Below are 17026 nucleotides of genomic sequence, written 5' to 3'. Positions count from 1 at the left end.
AGAGAGAGAGAGAGAGAGAGAGAGAGAGAGAGAGAATGAGAATGTATGTATATTGAATATGTATGTACATATACAATACATTTACATCTATATGTGAGGGGGTGTGCATAGTCATTGTGAGTCACTTTCTAACAGATTTTTAGCTCTACCTCTTGTGTAGGTGATGAAAATGCTCTGCTGGAGGAAATGGGAGAGGTTCATAAAATGCTTCATTTTTGTAATTGTGTCTTTTGGGGAATGGTAGCTCTTGCCCCTGCTCCCTGGTACCCAAAGCTTTAGTCAGCAATGATGATGACTATATTTATGCAGCAGTTAGAGTCACTGCAAACCATTTACTTTATAAACCATTGACTGTCCTTACAATACCTTTTGATCCATTTTTCCAGACCATTATGATATTTTCCATTCTTATGGAAAATTCCCTTTATTGTAAAAGCTTTTAAGAGAGTCCTATAGGCTTAATAACTCTTGCTACCTTATGGGAATGCCAACAAACTGGTTCATAAAATGTCCTCATTTAGGACTTTAGCTGTCAAGATATCCTGATTTCTGGTTCATAAATACTCCAGGTTCATAGATTGTATCATTACAAGTTGAATGGTGGTCCAATGTAACTAACTTAACCATGAGGCCTCCTGGTTCATGATGTCCTGAAACTATAGCCATTTGATCTGAGTCTAAAATTATCCATTATATTCATTATTTAAACAGTCAGGTGTGGGCTATTTTGAAGTTGCTGTTGAAATGAAATTATGAAGATGTTTAAGTTGTGGAGTAATTTGGTGGTTTTTAATGAAAGAGAAGAATGCCCTATTATTGGTACTGGTTTAATATCCTGCTGAGAGGAAAGGAAAGTTGCTGAGCACATACTATTCCAGTATTATGTCTTGTATATTTGTACAAAGGGAAAAAAAGTATTTTCATTGAGAAATTTGCATGTTAGTGACTAAGAAATAATTCTATCCATAATAATAGTATTAATTTTCATCTGGAACATGTGTGAAATAGTGAACAATTGTAAAGGGAGGCCAATAAAAATACCTTTAGGGGTTATACATTATCCTAAAGTTTAATCAGGGTACAGAAATGTCTGTATTCTCCTGTGCCAGTGAACTAAGAATTCTGAATAGCTCAGTAAAGTTACAGTTACAAAAAGTCCACAAAGTTTCATAGGGGCATAAGGGAACTGATTTGACTTGGAGCTTGCAGAAATGTGCCCCTGCCAGAGTGGAGCAGAGAAAGTACTCAGCAGAGTTCTCCCAACATTCCCCTCCAAATAACATTAAAAGAGCACCTCAGATAAAATTCTGGAATGGCAGAGCTAATAAAAGATCATTGTGACATTCTTCCAGCCCAAGACAATGTAATGGTAATGGGAATTTGAAGATCTTCCCTGCCCCTTAATAAGCCTAGGGGAATTTAACGACCTTCCCTGCTTTGAAAATAAACTCTACCCCCTAATAAACTAAATGTAATCACATGGAGCCTGTGGTAGGAGGAGTTTGCTGAAGGGTGGAGCAGAGCCCACAGGAAGCTGGGAGTCAGAGCCAGAGAGACAGTGGGAAAGAGAGGATACTCAGGAAAGGAGATAGACTCATGAGTAAAAGTTGGTTTTTTGCCACCTGCTGGGATAGCTAGGCTTCTGTTAGTTTATGGGAAGGCTAAAGGATGTTGTGGCTCTCTGTGTTGTTATGGCTTATTAACTTCTTTGCTACTATGATGGAATGGGCTTACTGGTTTTGGGATTTGGTTTTCTGGTGTCTGAATAAATGTTTTGCTTCTGTCCTCTATATGGAGTTTGTTATATTTTGTGATCAAGTACTATGTGGGAATATTTATAGTCATGGTTGTGATTGTAAATGGTGCTGTAAATATTGCATTGGCAGTTCAAGGTCAGAAAGAGTGATCTGTGTGTACAAGGAAAGAGGCTGACCCACAATCTATGTGGGTAAAACACCAGTGGTGGGACTAGTTGGTGGGTACAGAAGTATCAGCTTCAGGAATTCTAAAGCCAGAAACTATTAGAGGACCTAGGAACTGATCAGAAATAAATTACAAGGGAACCCTGTGCTAGCACTGGACACAGGATCAGATGCTGTTTGTCAACTCCATTGTCTATACAGACAGTTCTCACTTTACATAAATTTGCATTATGCAAATTTGACTTTATCTGAAGAATCCTGAAAGAAATCCACATTCCAAAAAACAAAAACAAAAACAAACAAACAAACAAAAGAAACCCCAGTTAACTTTACTGTGCACCATTGTGCTGTCTTTCTGCTCCTGCTCCTCAGCTCTGAGCTCACCAAAATATAGAGCCTCCTATCCTATCAACAAAAAGCAAACAAAAACACTCCAATGAAAGAAGAAGAGGGGCTGCCCAGCTGCTACTGAATCAGGAGTTGGCTTGAGACCTCTGGTGAGGAGAGAGATCTTTATCCCTCTCTACCCACCCAACTTTATACCAAGATAAGGTCAAAATAAATAAATAATTTAGATATGAAGTGTGATATCATAAGTAAATTAGGGGTAAAATGTACATGTGAGATCTATGAATAAGGAAAAAGTTTATAACCAAACTAGAGAGGACCATAGAATGTAAAATGGATCATTTTGATTACATGAAATTAAAAAGGTTTTGCACAAATAAAACTAATTCAGCCAAAATTAGAAGGAAAACAGAAAACTGGGGGGGGGAGGGGGAATTCTATAGCAAATCTCTCTAATAAAGGCTTCATTTCTCAAATATATAGAGAACTGAGTCAAATTTATAAAAAAATATAAAACATTTCCCAGTTGATAGTCAAAGGATATAAACCGCTTTTAGAAGTAGAAATCAAAGCTTTATATAGTCTTGTAAAGAAATGCTCTAAATCACTGATTAAAGAAATGCAAATTAAAACTACTCTGAGATACTACCTCATTCCTATCAGGTTGCCTAGAATTATAGAAAAGGAAAATGACAACTACTAGAGGGGATGTGGAAAAATTGGGACACTAATGCACTTTTGGTGGTGTTGTGAAGTAATCTGACCATTCTAGAGAACAATCATAAACTGTGCCTACAGACTTTGACCCAGCAATGCCTAGTACATATGTTTCCCAAAGAGGTCAAAGAAAAAAGGAAAAGGACCTATTTGTACAAAAATCTTTAGAACTGGAAATAGAGGAGATGCCCATTAATTGGGAAATGGCTGAACAATTGGTGGTATATGATTGTGATATAGTTTCTACTATAAGAAATTATAAGCAGGATAGGTTCAGAAAAACCTGGGAAGACTTATACAAACTTGTGTAAAATAAAGCAAGCAGAACCAGGGGAATATTGTATACATTAACAATTATATTTTATGATGATCAGCTGTGAATGACTGCGCTACTCTGATCAAGACAATGACCCAAAATAGTTCAAAAGATGCATGATGAAAATGCTATCCACCTCCAGACAGAGAAATTTAATGAATTTTTAATACAGATTGAAACATACTTTTTTTACTCTATTGTTTTATTTTGTTTGTTTCTTTGTTTTCTTTTTCAAAGACATGTCATTAGGGAACAATTTTTTATTTCTTTTAGCCAAAACAACACCCATGACAATGGTCTCCCCAGGTACAGAAAAATTGTAATGTGTGGAGAGAGAACCCACATTGTTAAATCTGTAAAGTATTGAAATAGTATTAATATGAATTAGTAACAATAGGATTCCATCTAGATAAAAGAGTACATCTGATCACCTTTTCAGAGTGAGACTGAGGCAGGTGATATGAATGCTAAAGCCAGCCAAGTACATGTTTTAACATTATTACTTGTGGGGACTGGAACTAATCTGTACCTTTTGGGCTATATCCACAAGTCCATCCATTCATCCTAACAGTTTGGTCTTGTCCCATCCATTCATTCATTTCATAAATGCATTTTATGTGCACTATATATCCATATGAATGAAATCATTTGGGTCCCCACATTCTTCAGTTGCACAAACATGCCCTTAGTGATCACAAGGATAATAGACCATCTGGATTCATTTGTGCTGCATCACCAGAACAGTATCACTTTAAATGAAGTGTGTGACTTGTCACTGAGCACCAGCTTGTTGCTTTTAGATGTAACACAGAAGTATGTCTGAAATAAATACACAAGGACCCTGAGTCCCTTGGTATTTTTTTTAAGACTGGGTTGGGTCCAAATACATACAGAAGAGTTAATGACTCTCTATTTTGGAGACATTTCTTTTCTTCAGATTGATAATTCAGTCTGTAGTTCCACCTTTTCCTCCCCTGGCTGTCCCCAGAGATAAGTGACCTGGTGTGCATCAAATCCATTGCTGTTTGGCATGTTATGCTGGGAATTCTCATTTGCCAGTAGGATCACTCTACGCTGAGACATCTATTGGGAGAATAGTAGCAATGCCTGGCTGAACTAACAAATTGTAGGGCAGTTAAAGTGAGGGTGTGTCCTTCACACTTAGCATGCAAGTGTTTTTTTCCAGAAAATGCCAGATGAAAAGGAAATAATGTGTATTTGAAAACACATTTTTTTTTTGGTAGAAACAAAGAGAAATCTTATGACTTTTATGCCCCATGCATTCTAATATCTCAGATATTGTATTTCTTGTATTCATGTGTTCACTGTATAATAGATTATTGTTATAAAGTGTGCAATATGTTCATTAAGTCAACAGGCATTTATTAAACACTTATTAAGTACCAGACACAGTTATAAGGGCTAATGATACAAAGAAAGGCAAAAGCAGGCCCTGTGCTTGAAAAGCTCATATTCTCATTGGGGGAAATAACATGTAAATAATTATATGTTTATAAGATACAGACTGTAGAAATGGAATAACTGTAATAATAAAACCAATAAAAATAGCATTTCATGTGTGACCAGAATACCTGGATTCAATGCCTACCTTCTGTCATCTAATTTCTCTGTTTCTCACATTTCTCAATTGTAAACAATAGAAAGTATCCACATTATCTGAGAATTGTGAGAATGAAATGAAATGATTTTTATGTATGTGAAGGCATTATAAGTTGGAACATTATATAAATTATTATTTTATTAAATTATTATTAACAGAGAATTCGGAAAATCCCAATGTGGTATGTAATTCAAATAAAATGTTCTTCTAAGACAAGCTATTTCTTTATTTCTGACTCTCCTTTTGAAAATCCCTCTGTTAAGACCTCAAATTGATATGGAGGAAACTAAGGAGGCATTATCTATAGTTATGTTACTATTATAACCAACTGGCTATAGACATTTATCGAGTACCTACTCTGTTTGGTGTAAAAGGTGCCATCTAGGAAATGAGTGATTGGAAAGAGAAGTGGACCAGGCCTAGAGTGAGATCCAGAGAGAACTGACTGATAACAGACTGATGGCTGACCTTTAAATGGCCCCAGTCAAGCCTTTCAGAATTGTTTAAGTTTGTTCTTTTATCCAATCTTGTCTGCAACAATCTACTCTGAGATTCCTAAGTCCTGTGACTTAGGAAAGTAGGAAATTATGATGCTTACCAGCATAGACTATTGCAAATGAGGTCGAGAAAAAGAACAAACTAAAATAATGTTCAAGTAAATTAAGTTTTGGTCATGAAATATGTGACTAATTTAATAAGAGGGGGAAAAGTTTTGCAATATTTTGGTCTAATTACAGAAAACTGACTTGCACAAAATGAGAGGAATGTTGATATTTTTCTGATTAGTATGAACCATATTGGTATCAAAGTTAGATTATTTCAGGTTCCAAAATTAAGATAGTGACAGCTGTGAGGCCCAGTGGGTAGAGTGCTTAACTTGGAGTTGCAAGATCTGAATCCAAGTGTTGCCTCAAATACTTATTAGCTATGTGATTCTGGGCCAGTCATTTAACCTCTGTCTGCCTCAGTTTCCTTATCTGTATAAAAGGGATAATAATAGCACCCATCTTTCAGGGTATTTGGGGGATCAAATAAGATAATACTTATGAAGGGCTTTGCCAAGCTTAAAGTTGGAAGACTATAAGATAAACCTTTTCTGTCCATATCCCTCTATAGAATATCTATAAGATAAACCTTATGGATAAAGTCTGCCAACTCTAAGTTTGGCAAAATCTTCTGTAATTGTTATCTTATTTGATCCATCTATTCTCCATATAGATGAATATAAATAGATATAGATACAAATATACTAGCTATATTGGCCTGAATTTTCCAGATTGACTGTCCATAGAGATATGCTGTGAAATAATGGCAAGAGTGCGTAACTCAGTGGCTGGAAAGACCTGAGTTTGAATCCTACCTGGCATAATTAATAGTTCTTTGACTATCAACAACCTACTTGACCTTGCTGAACCCTAGTTTCCTAATTTGTAAAACAGGGTCAGTAATACTCTTAATTCCTGCCTCATTGATGTGTCATAAGGATCAACAGAGACAGTGTGAACAGGGCTTTCCAAACCTCAAAGTTCCATGTCAGCACCGCACGTGATTGTTCCAATTTAATGAGTTCACAAAACCCGACCTCCCCTTGAGTCATCCATATGTAACTTCAAGCTTTTCAAGCATGTAGTAGTTTTACCAAATTAGGACTTGGTGGGGGAAGGGAGTAGAGGGGGATAACCCCTTTAAAAGCTTGGTGCAAGAATATCGTTGCTTAGGCAAAGTGGAATGAAAAATGAGTTAGAGAGTCAGAAGACTGGTTTATTTCCTACCTCTGCTGCTTGTGACCTGGAGCTGTTCTGAGCCTCAGTTTCCTCTTCTATCTTCAGGCACAAGATTAAATGTTCCCTCCCTCTCCTTTCCCCCCATCGGGGCAAGGTAGACATTTGTCTAATAGCTAGGTAGATTTTAACCCTACTGAAAGGGAGATTTGGGGAGATGGTAGGGAGGGTTGAGAGAGCTGGAAAGTTGCCTTTTGTTCTGGGCAGTCCATTCTGGATGAATACATCCAGAGTAGGCTTCATTGTTTGATCCTGATGAGGTGTGAAATTTACAAACTACAGATAATCCAGGGGAGAACAGTAATGACAATGGGAGGTTTAGGAAGTATCCCCTATGAGGCAACAAGAATCCAGTTTATTTGCCCTAAAAATAAGGAGGAGCCCATATGAAGACAGTTACAGGGCAGCCCTGCTTTTTGGAATCACTGACTTCCTGAAGACTCTCTCTACCAGGTGAAATCCTGACTACCTTGTATACACTGTGGGCTTTGTATCCTCGGACATAAGCAGAATCAGTCAACTAAGTCAGGATAACTACAAGTGTTTATTAGGTTTTACTGAGTGATGCACGTGACAAAATGGGAAGCAGCAAAGGGGAGGGGGTGGATGAGAAGAGTTGAGGCATGATAGTCTTCCAGGGTGATCAGATTCCTTCTGTCTTTAGTGATACCAGAACAAAAAATTATATTTTAAAATGCAATTGGCTGGATTGAGGCTGACTTTTAGAAAGACTTTCCTGATCTCCAAGTATACGAAATAGCAGCAGGTCTGTGTCTAGCTGAACAATTAGTTTTGCTAATTTGATGTTATCCCTTCTAAAAAAAATGACGGATTCAAATGAAATTAAATCCAAATAAAGCAAGAGAAGGGGGTAGAGTCAAGACAAGTTGGCACAGACTTTGGAGGATGCAAGAAAAAAGGGTGTAATTTTTTCAGGTGTTAGAATTCTGCCACTAAACATCGGGAGTCAGAATCTTTACTCTGAAGAAACTCATAGTCGGTGGAGGTCAGGAAAAGACGAGCAAGCAAGTCCTCAAGGCCAGGAGGGAGGAGAAGCAATTGAGGAAAGAAAGGAGAACATCAACACGTGACTTTTTGGAAGGCACAAGAGAACATTCTATAGTCTATTGTGATGTGTTTGTTTTTTTTTTTTTCCCTCTCTCATTCTGGCTCCTAATAATTATCTTTTGGAAGCTTAAAACCTGAAATCGATCTCTGTAATGAAAGGCTGCTGTTCTTTCACAGGTGCACACTGGGCTCTCATCTCAGGGTTATTCAGCAGCATGCCACAGTTCTACTGTTATTATTATTATTTGGTTGTGGTGGGGAGAGTGAGGCTTGGAAAACATATTAGACGTTTGAAGTTTCTATGCAGGGAAACTCATTTTGCCCATATTGTCAATATCAGAGCTTTGTTTAAAATTTGATTTGACAATCTTACTACATCTTGCTAAAACTTTCTGACTTCATAAAGAGTATACACAGTATAGTTTAACCTTTTCCTAAAGACTTATGGCTGTGATTAGGGGAAGGAGCATATTCAAAGACTCAGAAGCATGGATGTTCTCATCAATTTGGATATTCCCTCCTATGAAGAAGATAACAATTCCTCACTGCCTGCCCATACCCCATGGCTCTTGTCCATGTCCTCCTATATGTTCAATACAGACTCTCCCCAATATGCCAAACACCTGCCTTACTTTCTCCTGATATCTGAGGAGCACTTTGGATGTCCACCTGGCATCTCAGGTGTCATGCCACCTGTTAGTATTATGACACCCTCAACCCACTCCATTTTATCCTCTACTCAGTAATCAAAGAGCTCTTCCTAAAGTGCAAGTCTTGTCAATTCATCCCCCTAGTAAATAAACTACAGTGGCACTTTATTACCCCCAGGATCAAATATAAAATCCTTTGGATTTTAAAGCTCTTCATAACTTGGCCCTTTTCTAACCTTCTAGGCCTCTTACATCTTTTTCCTCCTTCCATCTTCAACAATCTAATGACTCTGGCTTCTTTGCAGTTCCTATATTAGACACTTCATCTCTTGATTCTGGGCCTTTTCACTGGTTAAGCTCCATGCCTGGAATTCTCTTCCTCCTCACCTCCATCTCCTCCTTCCCTGGTTTCCTTCCAGTTCTAGTGAAAATCCTGCTTTCTGCAAGAAAACACTGCTCATCTCCCATCAAAGTTTCCAGTTCTTTCATGTAAAAAAAAATCTGCTTTAAGTATTTTTGCACTTTCCCTCTTTGATCTCTTTGTGATTTTTATCTTTTGGGGCACAGTTCCAAATTGCTTTCCAGAATGGGTGAATCATTTCACAGGTCAATGTGAAATTGTGTGTCAATATCAATGTGCCTGTGTTTCCAAACCCACTCTGATATTTGGCATTTCTCCCTTTTTTTTGGGGGGGGGGGAGGTGTTGGTGTATCAGTTTTGCTAACCTGCTAGTTAAAAGATTAAGCCTTGAAGCTGTTTTAATTTGCATGTTATCTCATTAGTGATTTGGAATATTTCTGATATAGTTAGGGACAGCCTATTTATGTTCTTGGATCATTCATTAATTGAGGAATGCCTCCTACTCTTATTTTATAATGTAAATTTGAGTCAGCTTTTTTAAATTTATCTTAGGAAAGAGACCTTCATAAGAGAAATTTGCTACAGAGATTTTCCCCAGTTACTTATTTCCTTTCTAATATTTATTTCATTAAATTTGTGCAAAAACTTTTAACAAAATTTTATGTGGTAAAATTGTTTGTTTTTAGCTTCTACAATCATCCCTTGTTTAGTCACAAACTCTTCCCCCATCCATAAGTCTGGAAAGTAATTCCTTCTTTGTGCCTCTCATTTGTTTATAATGTGACCTTTTTATATCTAAGTCAGGTATCCATTTGGAACTGGCTATATGGTGTAAGGTGTCAGTATAAATCTAATTTCTGCCAGACTGCTCTCCAGTTTTCATAATAGGTTTTGTCAGATAATTAGTTCTAACCCCAGCAGCTGGGATCTTTGGGTTTATCATACCCTATGCTACTAGAAAAATTTGCTTCCGTGTGTTCTTTACTTTAATAGTTCTATTGATTAACATCTTCATTTTTAAGTGATTACCAAATAATTTTGATGATTACTACTTTGTTGTAGGGCTTGAGATCTGCTGCTGCCTGACCCCTTTGTTTCACACTTCTTTTCTCATTATTTTCCTTGAGATTCTTGACCTTTTGTCCTTTCAGATAAATTATATCATTATTTTTTCTATTAAATAATTGTTTGATAACTAAATTAATATGACACTGAATAGGTAAATTTAGGTAATATTTACATTGTTATTATATTTGTATGGGATACGAAGACCCTAACCCAAATTGACTACTCTGAGACCTCAAAATGAAAGTAGAATGTTTTATTAGAATCTCATGAGAAGCAGGCAGTCCAGTCCCGGAGAGAGGAGGCTGAGGTACAGAAGCAAAAACAGGGTAAAATAAGCATAAGACCACTCACCCCTCCCGTACGCTACTATCTATGCAAAGCTTTACTTAGGATTGGCTCTTGCAGTTACTTTTCCTAATATGGTACATGGGGTGATGGTGGGCTGACTAGAGGTAAAGATGAAAACAGCTTATGCAGGAGGATATCTTAAGTTCCATTTTTCTTATATCATGTGATTTCTAGAAAAAACAAAACTTAGGCCTGAGGCTTCTAATACTCTAGTGACCTGCCTGAGAAACCACACACCAAATCCCATACAGTTCCCCCCTTTCTTTATCCTATTGTGGTTTCTCACTAAAACAATTTAACATTCTCTCACACTCTTTTTCTTCAAACATCTTGAGAATGGCATCACATTGGCTTTCTAAGTTTCTGGTTGGTTTTTCTTCATCTTGAGTAATTATGGGTACAGGTACCCATCCTTTATTCTGTAACACCATCAACCTGACCCCTTCCAGAGGTTTTGTGTCTAATCTTATCATTTTAGCAATAGCATCTTGAACAATGTTTGAGACTAGTTTGATCATGCATGGAATACATACAGGAATTAATATAACTAACAAACAATTGTCCCGTCCAAAGCCCAAAAGTCTCTTTTAACATTGGCAGGGGTTACACCATCTGAAGGAAGTCTTCTGGTTGTTTTCCATCCATCCATCCTCAGCATCGCATTCCAGCCTCTTTCTCTTCTGCTTTCTTTCATTCACTTTCCTATAAAAGGAACCTTGGAACCAATTTAAATTACCCGTCCTGAACCCTTATCATTCTTACAAAATTAAAATTGGAGTCTTGGTCAATTGTCATGATCACACATTAATACCAGTTTCTTATATTTTTGCATTAATCCATTATTAATTCCTCCACCAGGAGGATGAGATTTCACTAGGGGATTTACATTATACTTACAGTTACAACAATTAAAATATTTACTAAGTACAAAATCTATCCTCCTTTTAACATTGACTAATTATGAGAAAGCTGAGACAAGTATGATACTAACTAAATAACAGAATAATATTCTCACAAACCCTTGACCTACTTGGCCTCACATTATTACAAAGAACTAAAGGACCCTGACTTATACAGGAATACCTATGCTAAATCCTAAGCCCAAAGCCTTTATCTTAGAGTAACTTAAGATGTTCCACAATCGAGTATTTAATATATTTGTTGTTGTGTTTTCAAAACTTTTGATTATTGCAACTTGCCACCAAGAATAGGGACAAAACTGTAATCAGGGGGCCATATTTCCCCAAATTCAGAGTGTCGATTTTAGGGAAAATGTATACTAAGCTGCCATCTGCATTGAGCCAAGCTCAGAGTCTTCCAGGTGTCACTGGGAGGTTGACTCAGGAGAATCCTACCTGAGTTCATGCAGAACAGTTGTTCTCCCAACCTTCCATACCCGTACTTCACAGGCCTTCCATACCTGTTACTCATAGAGTCTGGCATCATGGATTGGTGGCTCAGATAGCCTGGATAGCCTTTCTTAATATTCATACCTGTAGTTAGACTCAGAGGAATAGTCAGTTAACAGTCCCATCAAATCTTAAATAACAAGCTCCAACAATCAGTCTAAGATATGATTATAATCTCACATTGGTTAAGGAACATCTCTAAAGTGAGCTTCAAATAACCTGTATTCATTTCTATATTTATTCTTGTTCATAAAAATCAAATCTCCCATCAGGATTATAGATTATTGCTCTAATAGATTTGCATCTACTTCCTAAGCTTCCCTATCTTCTTATAAACTATGCTTAGTTTCAGCTCACACAAAATTTCTTTTCTCTCAACTAAAATTGTTTCTGATTTAATCCCAACAATTAATTCAGTCAATTGCATTAATACCCAATTACACTTTGAAATACACTGGGACCCCATTCCACACATATACATAGATATAACTTTTCTACAGTAACTTTATAATCCCAATCTCAGTCCATGGGATAATGATTCAATATTGCATTTGTATCCTTATTTCCTTTTCTTCTCAAATATGATTGAGCTATTAATTATAAAATCAAGTTACAAATCTTTCTGCCTTCCTAAATACTTCCTCACACTCTTCTCTACATACTTAAACCATCTGATACAAAGGTATCCAGACCACTATATAGAGACAGGAGGAGCTTGGAAATCCCCATTTGTCCCCAAACCTTCTTATCTGCCTTCCATATTTCTAATCAAACCTTTATTCATCCTTCCAAATCTTTCAAATCCATTATCCAGATTATTCAGCTTTCCTTTCACAATTTTTTTAACTCATCCTGGTAAAGACAATTGTTAGAGATCCTTTTTAATCTTTTGTACATAGACTTGCTACTTCTCAGCAAGTCAAGTTTATTGTTTAGGAGCTTCACAGCTAAAACAAGCTCACTTTCCCAGGCTGAATGACCTTGCCTAATACAGATAATTTCTTTGGGGCTTTGGCAGTTTTACAACATCATACAGTAGCAGAAGGACTGTTCTGAATGTGCAGAACTAGTCAAAATAAAATTTTCATCCAGTCTCCCTCTTTCCACATACAGTAATCAGTTAACAATTTTAATTTTTAGCATTAAAACAAATTCCCACAGTTTCATCAAATCATTCTGGTTATAAGGGAACATACAGTGAATCACTTTTTTAATGCAAAATAACAATTTGTACCTTTTGATCACGTAACTATATATTTCTAAGTTCTAATACACTTGGTCCTCAGAAAGTAAATATATATCCACAAATTTCTTTCTTTTTTTACTATTCCAATTACCCATTCACATTCATATCTTCCAAAAAGTTTAATATTATTATTATCTATTTGTATCCCAAATGTAGCAGTTTTAAATTATCAGATTTTATAACATAAAAAAAAATCCAATTCACATGAAATAAACATTATAAGATAGGGTTAACAGAATTGATAAAGTAACATAGCTGGTTTTACACAACTTTTTTTTCCCATCTTTTAGTTTCAACAAAATTCAGATTGAAAACTGCTTTATCTAACACCATTTCTGGCTTACAGTGGTCACTCAATTTTTATAGTATAAAATGATTTTACAATCTAGAGATACCATAACAACACAATGACATTAATTGCATTTCCAAATCATAGCATTACAAAAATTACTGATAGAAAATTAGCCTTACCAAGTGCAGAGGCTTTTCTCCTCTCCCTACAGTTGCAGAGTCTGGTTGTGGACCCAAGGGTTTGAAAGGAGAGAGGGTCATCTGCATGCCTAGAGGTGGGGACTTTAGGGTACCCAGGAGCCCAGGGCTGTTACCAGTAGGGCCCCTTGATATAGCTTTCAAGTGGGGGAGAGTAACTCAAATTCCCTACTATTCTTCAGCACTCTCTTTCCTTAATCTGATTTGGCGGGTGAGGCTTTAACAAAATCTGCTCAAATGTTTTTAGCTGTTCTAACTTTTACTCCCATAAATTTCACTTATGTGTCCACTCCTTAGAACTTCTTTGAAAGTGAGAGCTTTGAATCTGCCAGTCAAGTGAGTGGGACCTTGGTGTCCCCTTCTGTACTGGAGAGCTCAAAGCTTCACCTCCGAGGTGTCTCTTTTACAGATCTATGTATTTTCCTAATTTGCCTCAGTTCCAAATACTATTTATCTTTAGCATTGAATCAAGAGTGACACTCTTCAAAAATGACCAGAATGTATTCAGTTGCCTTTCAGTTGTGTTTTGATACACAAAACTTTCCTCTTTTAGATGAGGCAGGAAATAGTTAAATGTTCATCTGCCTGCCTCTTTGGTCTGAGGGGAGAAAATTCCCTCCCTTTCTTATTGCCTTCTCCACACTCCACTTGGCCAGAATGGAATGAAGAAGAGGACATTTTCAAACTTTTAAAAATCTTAAAACTTCTGTTCACACTTTCCAATAGAAAATAACTTATACCTATCTTAACTTCTTACTGATGCTCCTTCCTTTGCTACATGCTTAAACTTTCTTGCTTTTCCTACTGTCTACACATCCTTCTGTTGGACTTTGATTAAAGCCCCTTTAAAACTACACATACCATATTTCTTTCTAATTCTGACCTCACACTTCTCCTACACTATTTGACTACACTATTTAATCATGTAACCTAAACAAGACAATATTTGCCTCTCTTTTTCTCCCTCTCCAGCCTGCATTCAGCAGTGGGAGAAGAGAGGAAGAAGGAAAGAGATAACAGCATTCCAAAGAAATGTCCAGCAGTCCAGCTGCAGTTTAAACCTTACAGGGTGTTAGATTACTCACTCACACTCATTCACACAGCAACACAAAAACAGAACAAATAGAGAAACTTACAGGAAAGTTCCAAAAACTCACAGAGGACTGTCAGAAATCCTCGGCACAAATCACATATTTGCTTGGCCTCCAGATAGATGCTAATGGAGGCCAGGTAAGACTTACTTTAAGATAACCTAGGCACAGATCCACAGGTGTAGGGGGAAACTAGCCCATCCTTTCTTCCTGCCCTTGAACACACAGAGGCTGTTAATTACACAGACAGACACCTTAGAGAGAAACACAAAGAACAAATATACAAGCCAGTTTCACTTGATCATTTTTTTCTTATCCTTCCCTTTATATTTTGGCAGCTCATCCCAATTCTGTAACCTATTTCCCAAGGGACTATTAGCCGGCACTTCTGGACACTGCTCTGATTTCTTTTCAGGCTTGGACTGTGCTTTCCCCATTCTCGTGGGAGAGGCCCTTCCTCTGGAGCAGGAGGTTGCCCGCCTGCCTGCAGTCACCTGGCAGCGCTCTCAATGAGTCCTTTCCCTTGGAGCATGCAGTCCTTCTCTCTACACAAATTTGAGAGGCTCTTCCTCTCGGGTCTTGCTTGACTCAGCCAATGAGCTCCCAGACTCTTGAGGTTGGCTTGCTAATCTTACCTATGGGCTACACCAGTGTAGTTCTCTGACTGCTGAGCTCAATCAACTCACCATCCACGGAGCTTTGGATCTGTCACTTTCACTTTTCCCCCTTCACTGAGGTTCTCCACTTCTACTTAGCTTGGTGGGGAGGAGAAACACCACCCTGCTTTGGAGATCACAGGAAAACGAAACTTAGGCGTGAGGCTTCTAATACTCTAGTGAACCGTCTGAGAAACCACACACCAAATCCCATACAGTTCCCCTCTTTCTTTATCTTCCACACTATATTCAAGGTTTCCCAGCAATTTTTGTCAACTGGGGTCTTTGGGTTTATCAAAGAGTAGATTATTATAGTCATTGACTGCTGAGTCTCCTGTACCCAATCTATTCCATTGATCCACTGCTCTATTCCTCAGCCAGTGCCAAGTAATTTTGATAACGCTCCTTTATAATACAGAATAAAATCTGGTAGAGCTAGGCCACCTTCTCTAGCATTTCTTTTCATTAATTCCCTTGATATTCTGAACTTTTTGATCTTCCAAATGAATTTTGTTACTATTTTTTCTAGTTCTATAAAGTAATATTTTGGTAAATTGATTTATATGGCAATAAATTTATAATTTAATTTAGGTAAAATTGTCATTTTCATTATATTAGCTCAAACCAGACATGAGCAATTGATGTTTTTCCAATTAGCTAGATGTGACTTTATTTATGTGAAAAGTGTTTTGTAGTTGTGGTCATATAGGTCCTGGGTTTGTTTTGGCAGGTAGATTCCCAAATATTTATGATGTCTACAGTAACTTTCAATGGGATTTCCCTTTCTATCTCTTGCTATTGGATTTCATTAGAAATATACAGAAATGCTGAGAATTTATGTGGGTTTAATTTATATCCTGCAACTTTGTCAAATTTATTTATTGTCTCAAGTAGTTTTTTACTTTATTCTAAGTATATCATCATATCATCTGCAAGGAGTGATAACTTGGTCACTTTTTTGCCTAATTTGATTCCTTTGATTCCTTTTTCTTCTCTAATTGCTACTGCTAACATTTCTAGTACCAGGTTGAATAAGAGGGGTGACAGTGGACACCCTTGTTTCACCCCTGATCTTATTGGAAATGTTTCTAGCTTATCCCCATTCCATATAATACTTGCTGATGGCTTTAAATAGCTTCTACTTATTACTTTGAGGAAGGCTCCATTTATTCCTATACTTTCTAGTGTTTTTAATAGGAATGGATGCTGTACTTTGTCAAAAGCCTTTTCTGCTTCGATCGAGATAATCATGTGGTTTCTGCTGGTTTGATACGATCAATTATACTGATGTTTTTCCTAATATTAAACCACGCTTGCATTTCTGGAATAAATCCTACCTGATCAAAATGTATTATTCTTGTGATAAGTTGCTGTAGTTTTTTTTCTAATATTTTATTTAAAATTTTTGCATCTATATTCATGAGGGAAATTGGTCTATAATTTCCTTTTTCCATTTTATCTCTTCCTGATTTAGGTATCAGTACCATGTTTGTGCCATAAAAATAATTTGATAGGACTCCTTCTTCACTAATTTTCCCAAATAGTTTGTAGGGTATTAGAATCAATTGTTCTTTAAATGTTTGATAGAATTCACTAGTAAACCCATCTGGCACTGGAAATTTTTTCCTAGGGAGTTCACTGATGGCTTGTTCAATTTCTTTTTCTGAGATGGGGTTATTTAAGTAATTTACTTCCTCTTCAATTAATCTGCGAAGCTTATATTTTTGTGAATATTCATCCATTTCCCTAAGACTGTCAAAATTATGTGCCTACAATTGGGAAAAATAATTCCTAATTATTGTTTTAATTTCCTCTTCATTGAAGGTAGATTCACCCTTTTCATTTTTTATTTTCTTCCTTCTTCCTTCCTTCCTTCCTTCCTTCCTTCCTTTCTTTCTTTCTTTCTTTCTTTCTTTCTTTCTTTCTTTCTTTCTT

At 36.8% G+C, this 17026-nt stretch overlaps 1 protein-coding gene and 1 long non-coding RNA gene across 7 annotated transcripts in view; one reads left to right on the top strand and one right to left on the bottom strand.

Annotated features, from left to right (window-relative positions):
- Positions 1 to 17026, top strand: part of PDE4D (phosphodiesterase 4D) — a 1918796-nt gene that overhangs the window by 595593 nt on the left and 1306177 nt on the right. The window lies entirely within an intron of this gene.
- LOC138167458 (uncharacterized) overlaps positions 12248 to 17026 on the bottom strand; it is a 121797-nt gene continuing 117018 nt past the window's right edge. The window contains exon 3 of the long non-coding RNA XR_011169888.1: positions 12248 to 12656. This is a non-coding gene — a long non-coding RNA (uncharacterized lncRNA). The remainder of the gene's footprint in view (positions 12657 to 17026) is intronic.

Source organism: Petaurus breviceps, unplaced genomic scaffold (assembly GCF_028583685.1).
Source record: "Petaurus breviceps papuanus isolate PSGF00001 unplaced genomic scaffold, PetGlider_PUasm1.0 229, whole genome shotgun sequence".
Taxonomy (NCBI): Eukaryota; Metazoa; Chordata; class Mammalia; order Diprotodontia; family Petauridae; genus Petaurus; species Petaurus breviceps.
Note: the sequence above shows the minus strand (reverse complement) of the source record. Positions and strands in the feature narration are given on the sequence as shown.